Consider the following 15,123-nt stretch of genomic DNA (forward strand, 5'->3'; position numbering starts at 1 on the left):
TTGCTTTTATTTATCTCACAGTACTCAAAAACCAGCGAGTGCGTCAGATGAAGAAAGGTGAGGTTTGTTTCCCCAGAAAATATTGGTTCTAAAGTCTCGTCTGAACTAAAACTGGGACAGAAGGAAGTCACTTTGGTAACAAATAACAATTAATTCACTGGAAGCCTTTGTGTTCAGTTGAAATAATATTTCCTGAACCTGCTTCAAGCCCCTTCCCAAGTCATCACAAAGCAGCACATCCTGAATGCAGAATTAGGGGGTTGATTTGCAGTTGAGCTCTCAAGGTGTGTGTGATGAAGGGTGTGCCAACAGCACAAGACTCATCTCCTTGTTTTATGAATTTACCCCAACATACTTAAGCTGGAAAACATGCGAGGATAAAGGGCTTCAATTTGCTTCAACTTGATCTGGAACTTATTTAAGGCTAGGCTGGAACAAGCCCTTTTCAAGCTGAAATAATTTGTGCTCACGAGTGTTTGCCCCTGTTTAGGTGGGTTGGTTTGGTAACAGGGTCTTGTTAAATGGTGCAGATTCTTGCTCAGTTCCACACCCTCTGTTATTCCCTACATGTGGATTCCAGGAGCAATTTTCCGCCTCAGGTTTGCATTACCCATGTGCAAAGGGAGCACAGGCTGGACGTGAAACCATTCCCAGGTCAGAGGAGGAAGGTGCTGGTGTGGGCTTCATGCAGGAGAAGGGACAGCTGAGGGTGGAAGCCAACATGGCAGTGGTGCCAAAGGGGGAAAGGTTCGGGAGCTGGACTTACAAAGTCCTCAGCTTTGCAGCAGGTACGGCAAGAAGTGAGGCTGTGCCTCAAAAGGCAAGCTGCCAGCGTGGTGGCACACAACATTTCAAGACTATATATAAATATCTGACCTATTTCTTATGGATAGCACAATAAGGACTCGATCAAAACCCCATTGAATTCTGCAGGAGTCTTTCCATTGACTTCAATGGCTTTAGGATTGGCCCCTATAAATGGCTCTTGAGAAGAAGATAGTGGTGCATTTGCCTGACTATTTTTATAATGTGTTTGATCACTCACTCGGTGATTTTTCCAACTTCAGCCGTTCGCAATGGGGAGCCAGTGCAAATTACAATGTTCGATGTCCAAAGAAATGTCTCTTGAAATTGAACGGAGAAGCATAAAGCAGATAAATGTGTTGGCATCCCATGGCCGCAGAAATGAAAGGGAGCATTAACACTCATTAAAAGGGACGAGTCAGTGCCACGCTTCCAGCGACCCTGTCAGGGGAACATGAGCGTTTTGTCATTTATTTTTCAGTACTCATGGTTTTTGGACTGGCGTGGGACTTGCAGGATCAGTGGGCCAGCTCATCCCCTGCCCTCTTTTCTGAAAAATGGGAGTCTGGGGAAGGTCCAAGAAGCTTCTCAGAATGTGGCTGCAGAGTTACAATCACAGAATCACAGAATCTCTGAGCTGGAAAAGACCTCTGAGATCACTGGGTCCAGCCATTAGCCCAGCACTGCCAACACATCCCACTTGGAGAAGTTTCTTTCTCTGAAAAGACGAGGGCTTGTTCTGTTCTGCCGCGGAGCTGTGCAGGTTCTCATTGCTCACACAACTCCTTCGGCCTGATGGTTCCCTTTTAAGCTCTTCTGTTTAATGATGCCTGGTGTCAGAGGTTAATCATGCCTTGTGCAAAGAGGGCCTTCACTTCCTACCTCTTCATGGAGCTGCCTGCTGAATTTCATGGAGAGGCTCCTCTGTTTCTCCTCTTTGAAGGCTGGGCATTGGGTTTGTGGCAAAAGGCTTTTCCACCACCACTTACAGTGAAATCAGAATATCTGGTAAGATCTTTTCCACTGGAGTTTTGCACAGTGTCACCAGTGGATACAAGTTTCCTAGGCTGGAATATCATAGAATTATGGAATGGTTTGGGTTCAAAGGGACCTTAAAGCTCATCTCATTCCACCCCCAGCCATGGGCAGGGACACCTTCCACTGTTCCAGGTTGCTCCAAGTCCCATTTAGACTGGCTTTGGACACTTCCAGGGATCCAGGGGCAGCCACAGCTTCCCTGGGCACCCTGTGCCAGGGCCTGCCCACCCTCACAGGGAAGAATTTCTTCCCAATATCCCATCCATCCCTGCCCTTTGGCAGTGGAAGCCATTCCCTGTGTCCTGTCCCTCCAGGTCCTTGTCTAAAGTTCCTCTCCAGCTCTCCTGGAGCCCCTTTAGGCACTGGAAGACTCTTCCAGCATTCTCTTTTTGTCTTATTTTGTATAATAAAAACCAATGGAGTCAAAATGAAAGCATTCAGTGATCCCACTGATCACTGGGAATATTCTGTTCCTGGAATATTCTGTGATGTGAAGGAAATTCACAGCTTCAGATTTTTGCCCCAGGTTTTGCTCCAGATTTCAAAGTCTTTCGCATATAAAAGAGAATTTACATTTTTTGGCTTTTTTACCCCTCTAAGAGATAAAGCTGTCTGCTGTTGTATCCCACTCATCAAGACAGGAACACTCAATTTTCATCACACCTTGAAATTTCCAACTGAAGGCACAGAGCATTTCAGGAATATCATGTTAATAGATTGCTTTAGACGATAATAATGGAATTGTGTTTGCTTTTTTAAAAGCCTTTTTTGGATGTCTTGGAAGCAACAAGAGGTTTAGAGATGGAAAACTGGCTGGAGGTTTGCTCATCACACTTCAGCCAAATCACTGGGTTTTGTAATGACGCCTGCTTGGTCTGTCCTTGCCTTTTTTTTTCATGAATACAGAATGGATACAAACACTTCATTTGGTTTCAAAGAAGAGCTAATAATTTTTTCTTGGAATACGGGATCTGAGACTCTGCCACACCCTGTGGCAGGAGTTTGCCCTCTCAATGTCACCACCTGTCCCATGGCTTGTCATTTAATTCTTTGCTTCCCGCTCTGATCCCCCTCAATATGCGCAGGAAGGAGTCTGGGACAGCCGCATGCAGTGGGGAAGATGCCCACGGAATTGATTTCATTTCTCCTCCATGTCCTTACTCACTAATTGCTCCCCAGCAGACCTGTGCTGTTGGAAATCTTCTGCTCTCCATGCTCAGGGGTTCTGGTTTGGGCAGGTTGTGGGTGAGATGGGGAGATCTGAGGTTGTTCTCTCTGCTCTGACTTTACTCGCTGCCCCCTGGGGAGACCTCCTGGCTCCTTTTCCTGGGTCACAGTGTCCTTCTCTGCTATTTACTGAGCTTTAAACCCTCAATTTTCTCAGCAAAACCAGCCTCTGTGTGCCTAAAACAAACAGGGAAACCTTTTCAGCAAGAACTACAGAGTTTGTGTCTGTGTTTGTTGTCTAAAATTCACACTCTGGACCCAAAAAGCAATTCCTGACCCAGAGACCAGGTCTAAACCCTTCAAATTTTAGGCTGCTTCAAGTAAAGGCATTGGAACGATCTTTGTAAATCCTGGGAGAGACCAGCATTAATTTGACCATGTGGACTTTCAGTGACTGTTTTTATGTATTTTCTGTAGGTGCTCTTTTAGAGAGATTTCCCATTGAATCCCATTCAGGATTTCATAGGGATGACTGCTTGATCTCTCTTTGCTTTCTTTGGGATGGATACAGCACTGGGTGGTGGTCCCAGTCATTGTTTCCAAGGAAAAATGATCAATTTTGTGGCTGCAGGTCACCTGCTCAGTGTCACCACCTGTCCCGTCAGGAATATTGCTATTCCCAGTGTCTCATTCTGGGATTCAATATTGATGTGTCACTCAGTACTGGAATATGTTGTTAGAACGGACTGACCAAAGACATGGATATAAAAAAAGCAATTAAATAATGAAGAATAATATAACAATAATAAAATAATATCAATAGCACCGGTGTTAGGTTGGCAGCTGGACTGCAACATGCCAAAGCTCTGGTCCATGCACCTGCCTGGGGAATTAAACTGATTTTTCTCCCTTTTTAAACTAGATGAGAAAATTATGCCCTGTGCTTAATTTTTAAGTCTCTGACCTGCTGAAGTGCAGGATCTTATATTTTCCATGATGGATTTGTCCATCAGTGCTGTTCCAGAGGGCCAGAAGGTGCTGCTGACGCTGGGAAGAGGTCGCTGGTCTCAGGGATCCTCCCCCATCATCCCCAGCAGGAATTCTCCCAATTCAAACACACCATTTTTTTGCCTAAAGGCAAACTGAAAATTAAGCGAACTGATCTGTTTAAACCTTTATAAATACGTGTTTAATATCTGCTTAATGGGAGATGGAATTTATGAGCTGTTAAGTGATGCCGGATCGTTTTTATAAGAATAGAGAAGTCTAGTGGGAAAACTTCCTCCTGGGATATAATCTCATATTATTATTTTTTTAAGAGAGAGAGATTTAATAAGTTATAGTTGACGTTTGCAGTGACACTGGAATATTTCCTGCACGGCAGCTTTCACAAGTGCTTAATAAATCTTGAAGGGTTTAAGTTAATGAAATCCTTCTGCCAGTGGGAAGGATTCCACCTCCTCTGCTTGTGGGGAAACTGAGGCTCGGGGACAGGAATGTGCAGAGGGGGAATGGGATCTGTGAGTCCCGTGTGGATCAGGGTACTGCAGACACTTGATAGCATTTCTCCAGCGCTGAGACAATGCTCTGCTTTCTATCTGGGTTTTGCCTTTCATGTGGTTTTGCAAACATCGGTGGAAGCAAAGGATGCACCAAGTGTCCTGCTGGGACAGCTCCTGGTCCCTGTCCTCTGCCCCCACTTCCTTCCCATCAGTCTCTTCCAATTATTTTCTTCCCTTCTTTTCCTTTTTCCTGTTTTTTCTTTTTCCTTTCCCCACACCTTTTCCATTTTTTTTTTTATTTTGCCTTTTTCGGTTTTTATTATATTTTCTTTTCTCCTATTTTATTTTTCTCCTTTCTGTTTTTTTTTCCTCTTTTATCCTTTTCTTTTTTAATTTTTTCTTTTCCCTTTTTATTTTTCCTTCCATTGCCTTTTTCCTTTTTCTTTCCTCTTTCTTCTTTCCTCTTTTATTTTTTCTCTTTTATATTTTTTCTCTTTTTTCTTTTTTCTCTTTTTTCTCTTTTTTCTCCTTTCTCTTTTCTCCCTTCTCTTTTTTCTCTTTTCTCTTTTCTCTTTTCTCTTTTCTCTTTTCTCTTTTCTCTTTACTCTTTTCTCTTTTCTCTTTTCTCCTTTCTCTTTTCTCTTTTCTCTTTTCTCTTTTCTCTTTTCTCTTTTCTCCTTTCTCTTTTCTCTTTTCTCCTTTCTCCTTTCTCCTTTCTCCTTTCTCTTTTCTCTTTTCTCTTCTCTCTTCTCTCTTCTCTCTTCTCTCTTCTCTCTTTTCTCTTTTCTCTTTTCTCTTTTCTCTTTTTCTTTTTTCCCTTTTTTCTCTCCCATATTTTCTTTCATTTTATTTTTATTCTATTTTCTCTTTCCCTCCCGCCCCAATTTTTTTTTTTTTTTTGTGCTCCCATCTCCCGCTCCCTTTGCAGGGGTTATTCCTGATGTGAATCCAAATTCCAGCTCCTGCCTTTCCCAGGATGCTGCTGCTGCAGTAACCCATTGCCTTGGTTGCACCTGCAGCATTATTGCTGCAAGGGCAGCTCCAGCCCTGGCAGAGCTTCGCTGCACTGGGGGGACAGGGGGTTCTGGGGACATGGATCAGCCCAGGGAACATCCCTGTTGGTGTTTGTGATGTACAGATTCTCTGCTTGGTGACTTTGGGGGTGGCACTGCTGCCTGGAGGAATAAAGAGCTTTCTGCTTCCTGCATCTGGGGCTGAAATGAGATTGTTTTTTTCTTCAATACGAAAAACATCACTGAAATCCCTCGGTGGCTGTTGCAGTTTGCTTCTAACATTTGGAGTATTTCCAAAAGAATCCTCATGCATTTGTGATATGAAACTTTTATATTTTTTCCTCTCTTATTTTTTTTTTCCCTAAACCTGCATTTTGAGGAGGATCCAATTGCTGTATTCTCCTCAGAGGAGAGGATGGATGGACAGACAGGGGAGATGCCAGTTCCAGCTCATCCGGTCACTCCCCATCAGCAGAGCTGACTTGGTGCTGAGCTGTTTTCCATCTCCAGCCCCATTTTCTCCCAGTCCCAGGAACGCCTTGGGGGGAGCTGAGCCATGCAGGGTGGCAGATCCTGGTGCAGGAATTGCATCCTCGCTGTGTGGATGCAGCTCCCAGGCACTGCTGACAAACCTGGACCCTGCCAGCAGTGTCCCTGCCCCTGTCCCCAGCTGTATTTATCATTCCAACCCTGCCCTGGCTCCCTGGCCTGCATCCCACCTCTCATCCCAGCCTCCTCCTGCCTCTGGCTAATTAGGGACAGCAAAGCCTCATTAGGACGGCATCCAGACCAGGGTTTTGACCCTTTCCCTGCAGCTCTTGGATGGGAAGTCAGGATGTGGCTCACTGGGCTTGAGTTTTGCAGTCCTGAGGACTCTCTGCCTCCTTCCCCCTGTTTTGGGGGTGCTGGGGATCTCAGTATCCCACGGGATGCTCCTGGATGATCCTGAGAATAGCCCTGTGCAGGAGCAGCGCTATCTCAGACTATCAGCACCCGTTTGTCTGGTTTCTTATGAATAATTATTAAAAAAGAAAGGCAAGAGAGGCAGAGAGAGCTGAGGAAATAATCTTTTTACATTTTAATCTGAGCAGTTTTCAAGCAGTTTGATAAGGCGGGTTGTAGAAATGTCAGCTTCCCCTTATCTCTAATTGACTTAAAGTAGAAGCCAGCTTTAATCCCGGCATGCAGAGGAGCTTCTGATGGGGAGATGAGGGCAATTGATTTCTGCCTTTTTAATTAACAGTCTGACTGCTTTTAAAAACAATAGGGAGGAGGGAAAGGAAGGGGAAAAGCACATGGTGACATTTGGAGCTGGCGGCGTGGGGATGGGCAGGTGCTCTGTGGGCTCTCCAGGAAGATCAAGGTGCTGCCCAGCTTCCAGAGAGTCAGGATGGACTGGTTCCAGTTTAAAGAGGGAATTTATTCCCCAGGCTCTGGGGAATAAATCCAGGCTGCACCAACAGGAAAAAACATCACAAAAAGCTGGAGCTCCATTGCCACTTGTGGTCTTCTCCAGAGTCTTCCTGTCATTCTTTATATGCAGTAGTGGATCTGAGAGCCAGCTCCACTCACCAAAGCTTCCTGGAGAAGGGGCAGAGAGTGGGGTTGGGGGATTCCCTGGATTTGGGATATCCTGTGCCAAGTCCCTGAGCTGGGGACTGGGCGTGCTGGCTCTGCTGGGGCTGTGGGAGCGATGGAGGGTGACAGGCTGTCCTGGGACATGTCCTCAGCCATCCCACTGGGGCAAACCCACAGGAGGATGGAGAGGGGGACATGATCCGACCACCCCCTGCCTCCTCCAGCGTCCTGGACATGCTGTGAGGAGCAGGACCATGGGTTTGGCAGGGAAAGGGTAAAATGGAGCCATTCCTTTGCCAGGCTTTCCTCTTGCCTCCTGACCTTGCTGTAGCTCTGCTCCCTTCCAGCCCACGCACACATGTGCGTAGGGATGTATGGAAAGTGTTTCCCACATGGACAGCCCAAGAACTGAGGTTTGCTTGGAGTCCTCTCTCACACTGGATCTGTAGCATCACATGGACGAGCTCCACAGAGTCCTTGACCCCCTGTAAACTCCAAAATTCTCATGACAGCACCAGGCTGTTGCTGTTTGCTTCTAACATTTGGAGTATTTCTGAAAAAATCCTCATGCATTTGTGATATGAAACTTTTATATTGTTTTATCTCTTTTTTTTTTTTTTTTTTTTTTTTTCCCTAAGCCTGCATTTTGAGGAGGATCCAATTGCTGTATTCTCCTCAGAGGAGAGGATGGATGGACAGACAGGGGAGATGCCAGTTCCAGCTCATCCGGTCACTCCCCATCAGCAGAGCTGACTTGGTGCTGAGCTGTTTTCCATCTCCAGCCCCATTTTCTCCCAGTCCCAGGAACGCCTTGGGGGGAGCTGAGCGATGCAGGGCGGCAGATCCCGGTGCAGGAATTGCATCCTCGCCACATCACCAGTGGGGAGGAGGCGAGTTTTCTGCAGAGGTGGCTCTTGCAGCCGATTCCTGTGTGGGAAGGCAGCCCAGATGTGCTGATGATTATGGCTTTCACAGCAGGGGAGCTGCTGCTGCCACTGTTCCGGCTCCATTTGCTGTCCTGCTGCAATTGGCTTCCACTTGTCGGCTTAAGTGTCAGCCACGCAGCAGAGGATTGTTTATGCAGCACTTAGTAACATCGAAGGGGTAATGGGCTGTGTAGAGGACCCTGGCATAATTGGTGAAATGTCTGGAAGTGGATTAGCCGTGTGTCTGCACGGCGGATATTTGGAAATAGATACATACGTTCAATTTTTAAATACATATTAGACTAAAGTCCTGCTTCGCCCGGGGATTGCTGCGCTGGGGTTAATGTTGTGTGAATGGAGTGGGCTCAGATCTCTCTGATTTGAGGAGAGGCAAATGCTGGATGCCTGGGTGGATACCAGGAGGGGCTGTGTGTCCCTGGTGGGGCGGGAGAGGAACAGCCTTCCCCAGGACAACCCCTCCATGCTAAAGAGCTGCTGAATCCCAGAATTTTTAAAGTTGGAAAAGATCTCCCCGATCAAGTCCAACCTGTGACTCATCCCCACCTTGTCAACTACACCAGAGCACTGAGTGCCACATCCAGGGGCTCCTTGGACACCTCCAGGGATGGTGACTCCCCCAGGGATAAGCAGATTTGGGACTGTGGCTGGAGGAGAGCAGAGGGATGCAGGAGCATCCTGGGAACACCAGCTCTGTGCCAGTGGTTTATTTGCACTTTGAGGTTCTCAGTGGAGGTCAGGCTGCTCTCTCTCAGCCGTGCCCCAGCTCCCTTGGGCTTCACTCTGCTCTTGTGCATTCCTCAGCCTTCGTTTGATTGTTATTTTCTGCAAACACCTCCTCCCCTACCAGCAGGAGGGAGAGGAGCCACTAAACTCACCTGCCCAGGCACAGGAGCCTCTCTGTAGCACCTGGAGCAGTGGATGGCCACGTCCAGGCGTGGGGTTTGGGGCCATCCCAAGCATCCTGAGGGTGCAGAGCCCCTGGGAATGCAGAGCCCCGTGTGCCTGCTGGCACTTCCCAGCCCTCCCATTGCTCATTATATTCCAGGCGCTTGCAATGAATTGTTTAACGAGCTTTCTGCGAGGCTGAGCAGATGAGAGGAGTGCGGAGCTTGGAAAGGAGAGGAATAAATTGGGAATGCTTTTGATTTGTGAAGGGCTGTGATGAGCAGGAGGGAAATCAGAGCTGGAGCATCCCTATTGAGGGTTTGGCATGGAAAAGGGCTTAAAAATGGAGCTTGGCCCTGTTCTCTGGTATTTTTAGCCCGGATGCAGGATTGCAGGACCTGCGTTGCAGCCGCGTGCTTTATGAGTTCCAAAGGGTTTGGCATCTGCTCAGAGCAGTGGTTTATAGGTATCACATTTTTGGCTTTTAAAGCTCCCTAATAACTCATAATTTCTTAATACCATGTGCTGTCTCGCTCGTTCTAACAAATCAATTTGTTATGGGATGTGTCTGCTGCTGAACTGTGGTGGGGAGGAGAAGGAGGAACAGTTTTCTCCCTGCACTTTTCACGTTCCCTTTCATATCCTAAGGGTTGTTGAGTCAGCACCAAAAGGCCCCAACTTGACATCGTGGGTATTTAAAGTAAAAAACAATCCCAACAGCAAAGGAGCGCAGCAGCAGAAACACTAAACCACATCTGAAGTGATGAAGTTGGGTGCAAGTTCTTTATTCCCAGCTATAAGAAAAAAGGGTTATCCTGTGTGTACCACTAGTGGCATGGAATCATGGAGTCCTAGAATGGTTTGGGTTGGAAGAAACATTTAAAATTATCTTGTTCCAGCCCTCTGCCATGGGCAGGGACACCTTCCACTAGACCAATATGTCCTGGTGGAAGGAGCCTGAAATTCCGTTTAAATTGTTCAGTTCCAAATATGAAATTGTATTTTCTAAATATGAAAATGATTCCTAATTCAGATAAAATTCTTGCTTCCTCCAGATAATGTCCTCCTTCCTCATCATCTCCAAGGAAAAAGAAACTGGGGATCAAGCATTGGGGCAAAGGTGTAGACACCCAGGATACAACAGCCTTGATGGGTTGGAAGTTTTGCTCCAAATTCCTGAGGAAATTTGGCAAACCACAAGGCTTCATTAAAAATTAATGGAGCTTAGGCTGGGAGTTGCATGGAAAAATAGAAATTGGACTTCTAAAATCACCTCGGTCCAACAACTTTGGGAAGTGTTGTCTTCATGGTTCCCCTTCCCAAATCTTGGCATGGATGTAGAGGATACAGCTCCAGTGGTGCCATTGATTTCCCGTCAGGATCAGGCCGGAGGGGCTCTTTCTTCAACCAGCCTGAGATTTTTGCAGCTTTGTGATTCAGTATAATTAACATCTGGGAGGAATTAAAGGGGTCTTGGGGGAGAAAAGCAAGATCTGAAGTTTAAATAACAATTTGGTTTCAGCACAATTAAAAATAAGCTGCTTTGCGATTACCGGCGCGGCTGCTTACACGGAGATGTAAACGGGAGCTCTGGGAGGAGGAGATAAAGGTAGGGATGAACATGGAAAGAGCAAGAGGCTGAGGAAGGACTAAACCTGATCCTCAGGCTCTGGGGAATAAATCCAGGATGCACCAACAGGAAAAACATCACAAAAAGCTGGAGCTCAGTTGCCACTTGTGGTCTTCTCTAGAGCCTCCTTGTCATTCTTTATATGCAAAAGTGGATCCAAGCGCCATCTCCACTCACCAAAGAAAAAAAACTCAGACCCACTCCAGAAAATCAAATATTTTGCAGGTTGGGTGCCAAGACCCTCTTGAAGTTGATTGGTATCAGTGGCCGTCTGGGAATCTCATGCGATTCCTTTAATTGCTTTATTTTGCCTCCTCTGATTGCATCTCGCAATGTAGAATTGGGAAACAGGGAAAATTGAAGCAAACAAAAGTCGTTGTCTGCAAATGAAAAGCTCCACTTGCCCAGCAGCAAAACATTTGGAGGAAACTTCAGCTTCGGGTCTGATTTGAAATAAAGCCAAATTTTTACCAAGTTGCAGCAAATTATGGGTTTAATCCTGGTTTGGGAGGCTTTGTGATTGGATAAGTGCAGTGAGGAGCAGCTCTAAAAAAGCTTTTTTGAGGGGGGGGTTTCACCATCTGCAGCCTGGCAGGAGGATATGACAGAGTTTGGGGAAATGGCAAAGTGAGAAATATGTGATCCAAGGAAATAACATTTTAATCAGGGTTTAGTTGGGTTGTGGAAGCCACTGGTGAATAATGACTGGGAGAGTGGAATGAAGCTCCAGACCTATAGATTTGGGATGGTGTGGGTTTGTGGAGGTGAGGATGCTTTGCTTCATCTCCTGCTTTCCATATATCCCTACACCTGCTGTGTCCATCCCCCAGGCCAGTGATGGACCAGCAATATCCCAAAACCATGAGCCCATCAAAGCCCAGCAAAGGAATAAAAATAAAGCTCCTCATTTCCTTACAAGCCTGTGTTGCACTTTGTTGGTGAGACACAGCAGAGTCCTTGGTTTTCCTTTCTTTACAGATTTCCATATTTATTACTTGCATTGCGCCACGGGGGGGAAGAATGTTTTGCAATTGGAAATTTCAGTGGGTTTGGAGATGCCTGTACTCCTCCTGCTTCTTTGGAATGTTGGCACCATTCGTTGCTGGATAATTATATTTTATCTGTTTAAGGTGGTGTTTCAGTGGGTTTTTTATGGTTATGTTTTCTCAGGGGGTTTCATGTGATGGCTTTATTTAGATCCTTTCTTGGGCATAAAACCTTAGAGCACAAATGCAGCCTCTGCTTTGTTTTGAGGGAAAACGCCTATGGGAATTTGTGGTTTGGAATTGTTTAGGTTCCATGCATTTTGAAGGGTAGAAGGTGAGCAGTCACCAATGGAAGGGGAGTTTGAGAAGCAAAAGTAACCCTTGACTGCTTAGGAACATCTCCAAAGTTCCTCTTAAATGCACCCAAATTCTTTTCAGCCTGTGAGCAGGTTTGTGACACATTTCCTTGTGTTTTGCATGGAATAAACAAGCTGAATATATAGAAAGCTTTACAATTTGATTTTTAAAGGCCAAAAGGCAAGTGGAGAATGAGGCAGGAGAGATCTCCAGGTTAGAGTGTCTCCAAACCTATAGGAAACCTGGAAATGTGATTTTTTTCCAAGTGGCAATGTGGGACATGGCAGCCGTGGGAAACTTTCTCACCCCTTCACATCTCTCAGAAATTGTCAGTGGGCCTGGCACAGGTCAAAAATTACAATCATTTTCATTTTGAAAGACATTTGGACTTGTTTTAATGTCCCTGCTATTTTCATCGCCTTTTTTTTTTTTTTTTTTTTTTTTTTTTTTTACTGCAAGCCAAATGAAGCCTGGAGAGCTAAAACCCCCCTGGAACTGATTTGGGTTGAAATTTTTTAATCCCTTACTCTACTAATAATTCTGGGTTTGTTTTTTGTTTGTTTGTTGGTTTTTTTTTTTTTTAACTTTAAGGTGAATTTGATCCAATAATCTACATAGAAGTAGCAATTTTGCACAGAAACCCAATTTGCATTTCCAAAATACACCTAAAAAAAAACATGCCCAGCTTCCACCAGCTACCGCCGACTTGTGTTTCCTCTGGGAACGAGCCTCTCATTTGTCTTTTAATTTCTCAACGCTCACTTGGTGCTTAGTTTTGGGCACAGATTTATTGCAGTGATCATTTCCCCAGCAGTTTGTACCTTTTTCTGTACAATATAGCCGGTGCTTTGCCTTGCAAGTGGTTTGGGCAACAGTGGGAGTTTTGTTCCTTGTGCAGGAACATCGTTCGCAGCTCAGATTGAGTCTTCTGGGCGTTGTAGTTGCCTGAATAATAAATAATATTAGCAAAAGTCAGGAGCAGAGAATAATTGGGCAGTGAAATATTTTGTGTTGGAAGTTCCGCTGCTGCAATAGACTTGTTCCTTTCTTTTATTGACCCTTGATTAAATTTTTGTAACAATTACAGACCAATAATAGGCAGCTATTGATTTCTGGGGAGGTGAATATCAAGATTTATGGACAGGAGAGTGGAAGCTATTGACTCTGAGGAGAATAATAGCTGGAATCAAGTGGGGGGTTGCTCATGGAGGCAGGTTCATTTCCATGTCTGATCCAGTGGTTTCTGTCTCACAGCCTTGGACTGGACAGGCCATGGAAATGCTGTGCCCCTTGGTGTGTGTACCTGCCTGGTGAGAGCTGTTCCCCCATGGCTTGTCATCAAATGGGCTTTGAGAATTGAAATCTAATCAATCTCCACATGAGCATGGAATTCCAGACTGGTTTGGGTTGGGAGAAACACAAGGATCATCCCATTCCAACCCCCTGCCACAGGCAGGCACAGTTTCCACTAGACCAGATTTGTTCAGAGCCACCTTTGTCAAGATTGAGAATTTTCTTCATAAAATCCAGTTTTGTAGAATTCCCAAACTTACAGAAAAGTTGGGACCTGCACCAAATCCCTGAAATTGCTCCTTGTGGTGTTTTTCAATTTGATTCTTGGCACCGAATTCAGCTCTTTCGTTTTGGGAAGTGGTTTGTGCTTTTCTTTGAGATTTTTCCGTTTCTGTTGTAATTTGGTAGGAAAAAAGTGCTGGTGAGCTCTCTTTTCATCTCAAAAATTCTGCTAAGATCCCACTCTTGTGCTTATCACCTTTCCCAATTGAGCTGGTGCGTGTCCTCCCGGGCACTTGAAATTAAAGGATGCTTTGAAACAGCGCTTTTAACGGAGCCGGGAGGATAACAGGCAGCTGGAAATCGCTGCTTCATCTCCACACCGCCAGGAACCTGGTGCTCCTGGTGGATCTGGAGGTGCTGCTGCCTCCTCCATCGTCCCCGTGGATGTGCCAATAGATGGCAATCTCTCCACGCACACGGACGTGGCGTGTGGCACCTCTCCTCGCACGTGTTATCCTCGCTTTCCAGGAGCTGATGTGGGAATTGGATGTGGCACTGAAGAGAAAGAAGTGAAAAAAGGGGATTAATCTCTTTCATGGCGCTACCTTGGGATGCCCGCCAAAGTTTGGTGGCTTTGCTGGGAGGGTGGGGTGGAAAAGGGGGACAAAGCAACTTCCATGTCACTTTAGGAGCCTTTGCTGGTGTAATGGTATCCTTGATCTTGCAGCTGCATAAATCACAGGCAGCCAGTTCAAGTCAATTCATATTTTTGCAGTTCGTTAGCAGCTCGGGAGGAAATTGCATTTACTATAATTGCCTCTAATTGCACCAGATTAGTGATTACAATTATTGATGGTGGCTGATTATTCATTAGGCTTCAAATCAATTCCCCTGCTTCATCATTACCCAAAACAGTAACTCTGATGAGGAGAGAAAGAGGTCTGGAGGAGTCCACGGCCATGCTCCTGCCAGGGAGCCTGCCAGCCTCCAGAAGCCGTGTGAAATCAGCACTCCAAGCTGATTAATGCCTCGACAGGATGGGAAAGGTCACTAGCCAGAATTTGGGATGCTTTTGGTGGCCAGGAGACGAATTAGTCCATCCCCTCTGCACGGGCAGTGCTTCTCCTGTCTCAGGTGGCTTCCTTAGAGGGGCTCTCTCTGGTGAAAGGTGCCTGACTTTGTGCAGACTCTCAATAAACCACACCTGCAGTGGTCCTGGTGTGATCAGTGGCCCTGGGTCAGGAGAGCAGTGGGATGTACCGGGGCAGCAAAGGGAGCAGCTCTCCCACAGCAGCCCCAGGTGCAGGCAGCCACCTGCGCTCCCAGCCATGCCTGATTGTCACCAGAGCTGCCTGACTCGCATGATAACAGCGCTGCAGGCCACACACAGCTCCCAGGCTGCCTGCATTCCCAGCTGGAGCGCTGTGTGATGCAGGAATTGGCTTTGCCATCCCAGCCCTGCTGCCCCGACCCTCTGCCCTCTCTTGTGGCAAAGCAGGTGCTTTTCCTGAGGGCTGCCCTGCCTTCCCACCTCCACCACCTCCCACCATCCGTGGCTCTGAGGAGCTGTGGGCACCCAGGACAAGGCTGAGGAGCTCCTGTGGTTTTGTTGTCTGGCTCTGGCTGGATGTGATGCTGCTCACAGGTTTGACCCATCAGAACGTGGCCTTCCTCCCTGCCATCATCGCTGAATTATCACAG

General features: G+C 46.3%; 1 protein-coding gene across 2 annotated transcripts in view; it reads left to right on the top strand.

The window, feature by feature from the left end:
- LOC100226286 (protein CEPU-1) overlaps positions 1 to 15,123 on the top strand; it is a 363,323-nt gene that overhangs the window by 74,600 nt on the left and 273,600 nt on the right. The window lies entirely within an intron of this gene.

This window comes from Taeniopygia guttata, chromosome 24 (genome assembly GCF_048771995.1).
Source record: "Taeniopygia guttata chromosome 24, bTaeGut7.mat, whole genome shotgun sequence".
NCBI lineage: Eukaryota > Metazoa > Chordata > Aves > Passeriformes > Estrildidae > Taeniopygia > Taeniopygia guttata.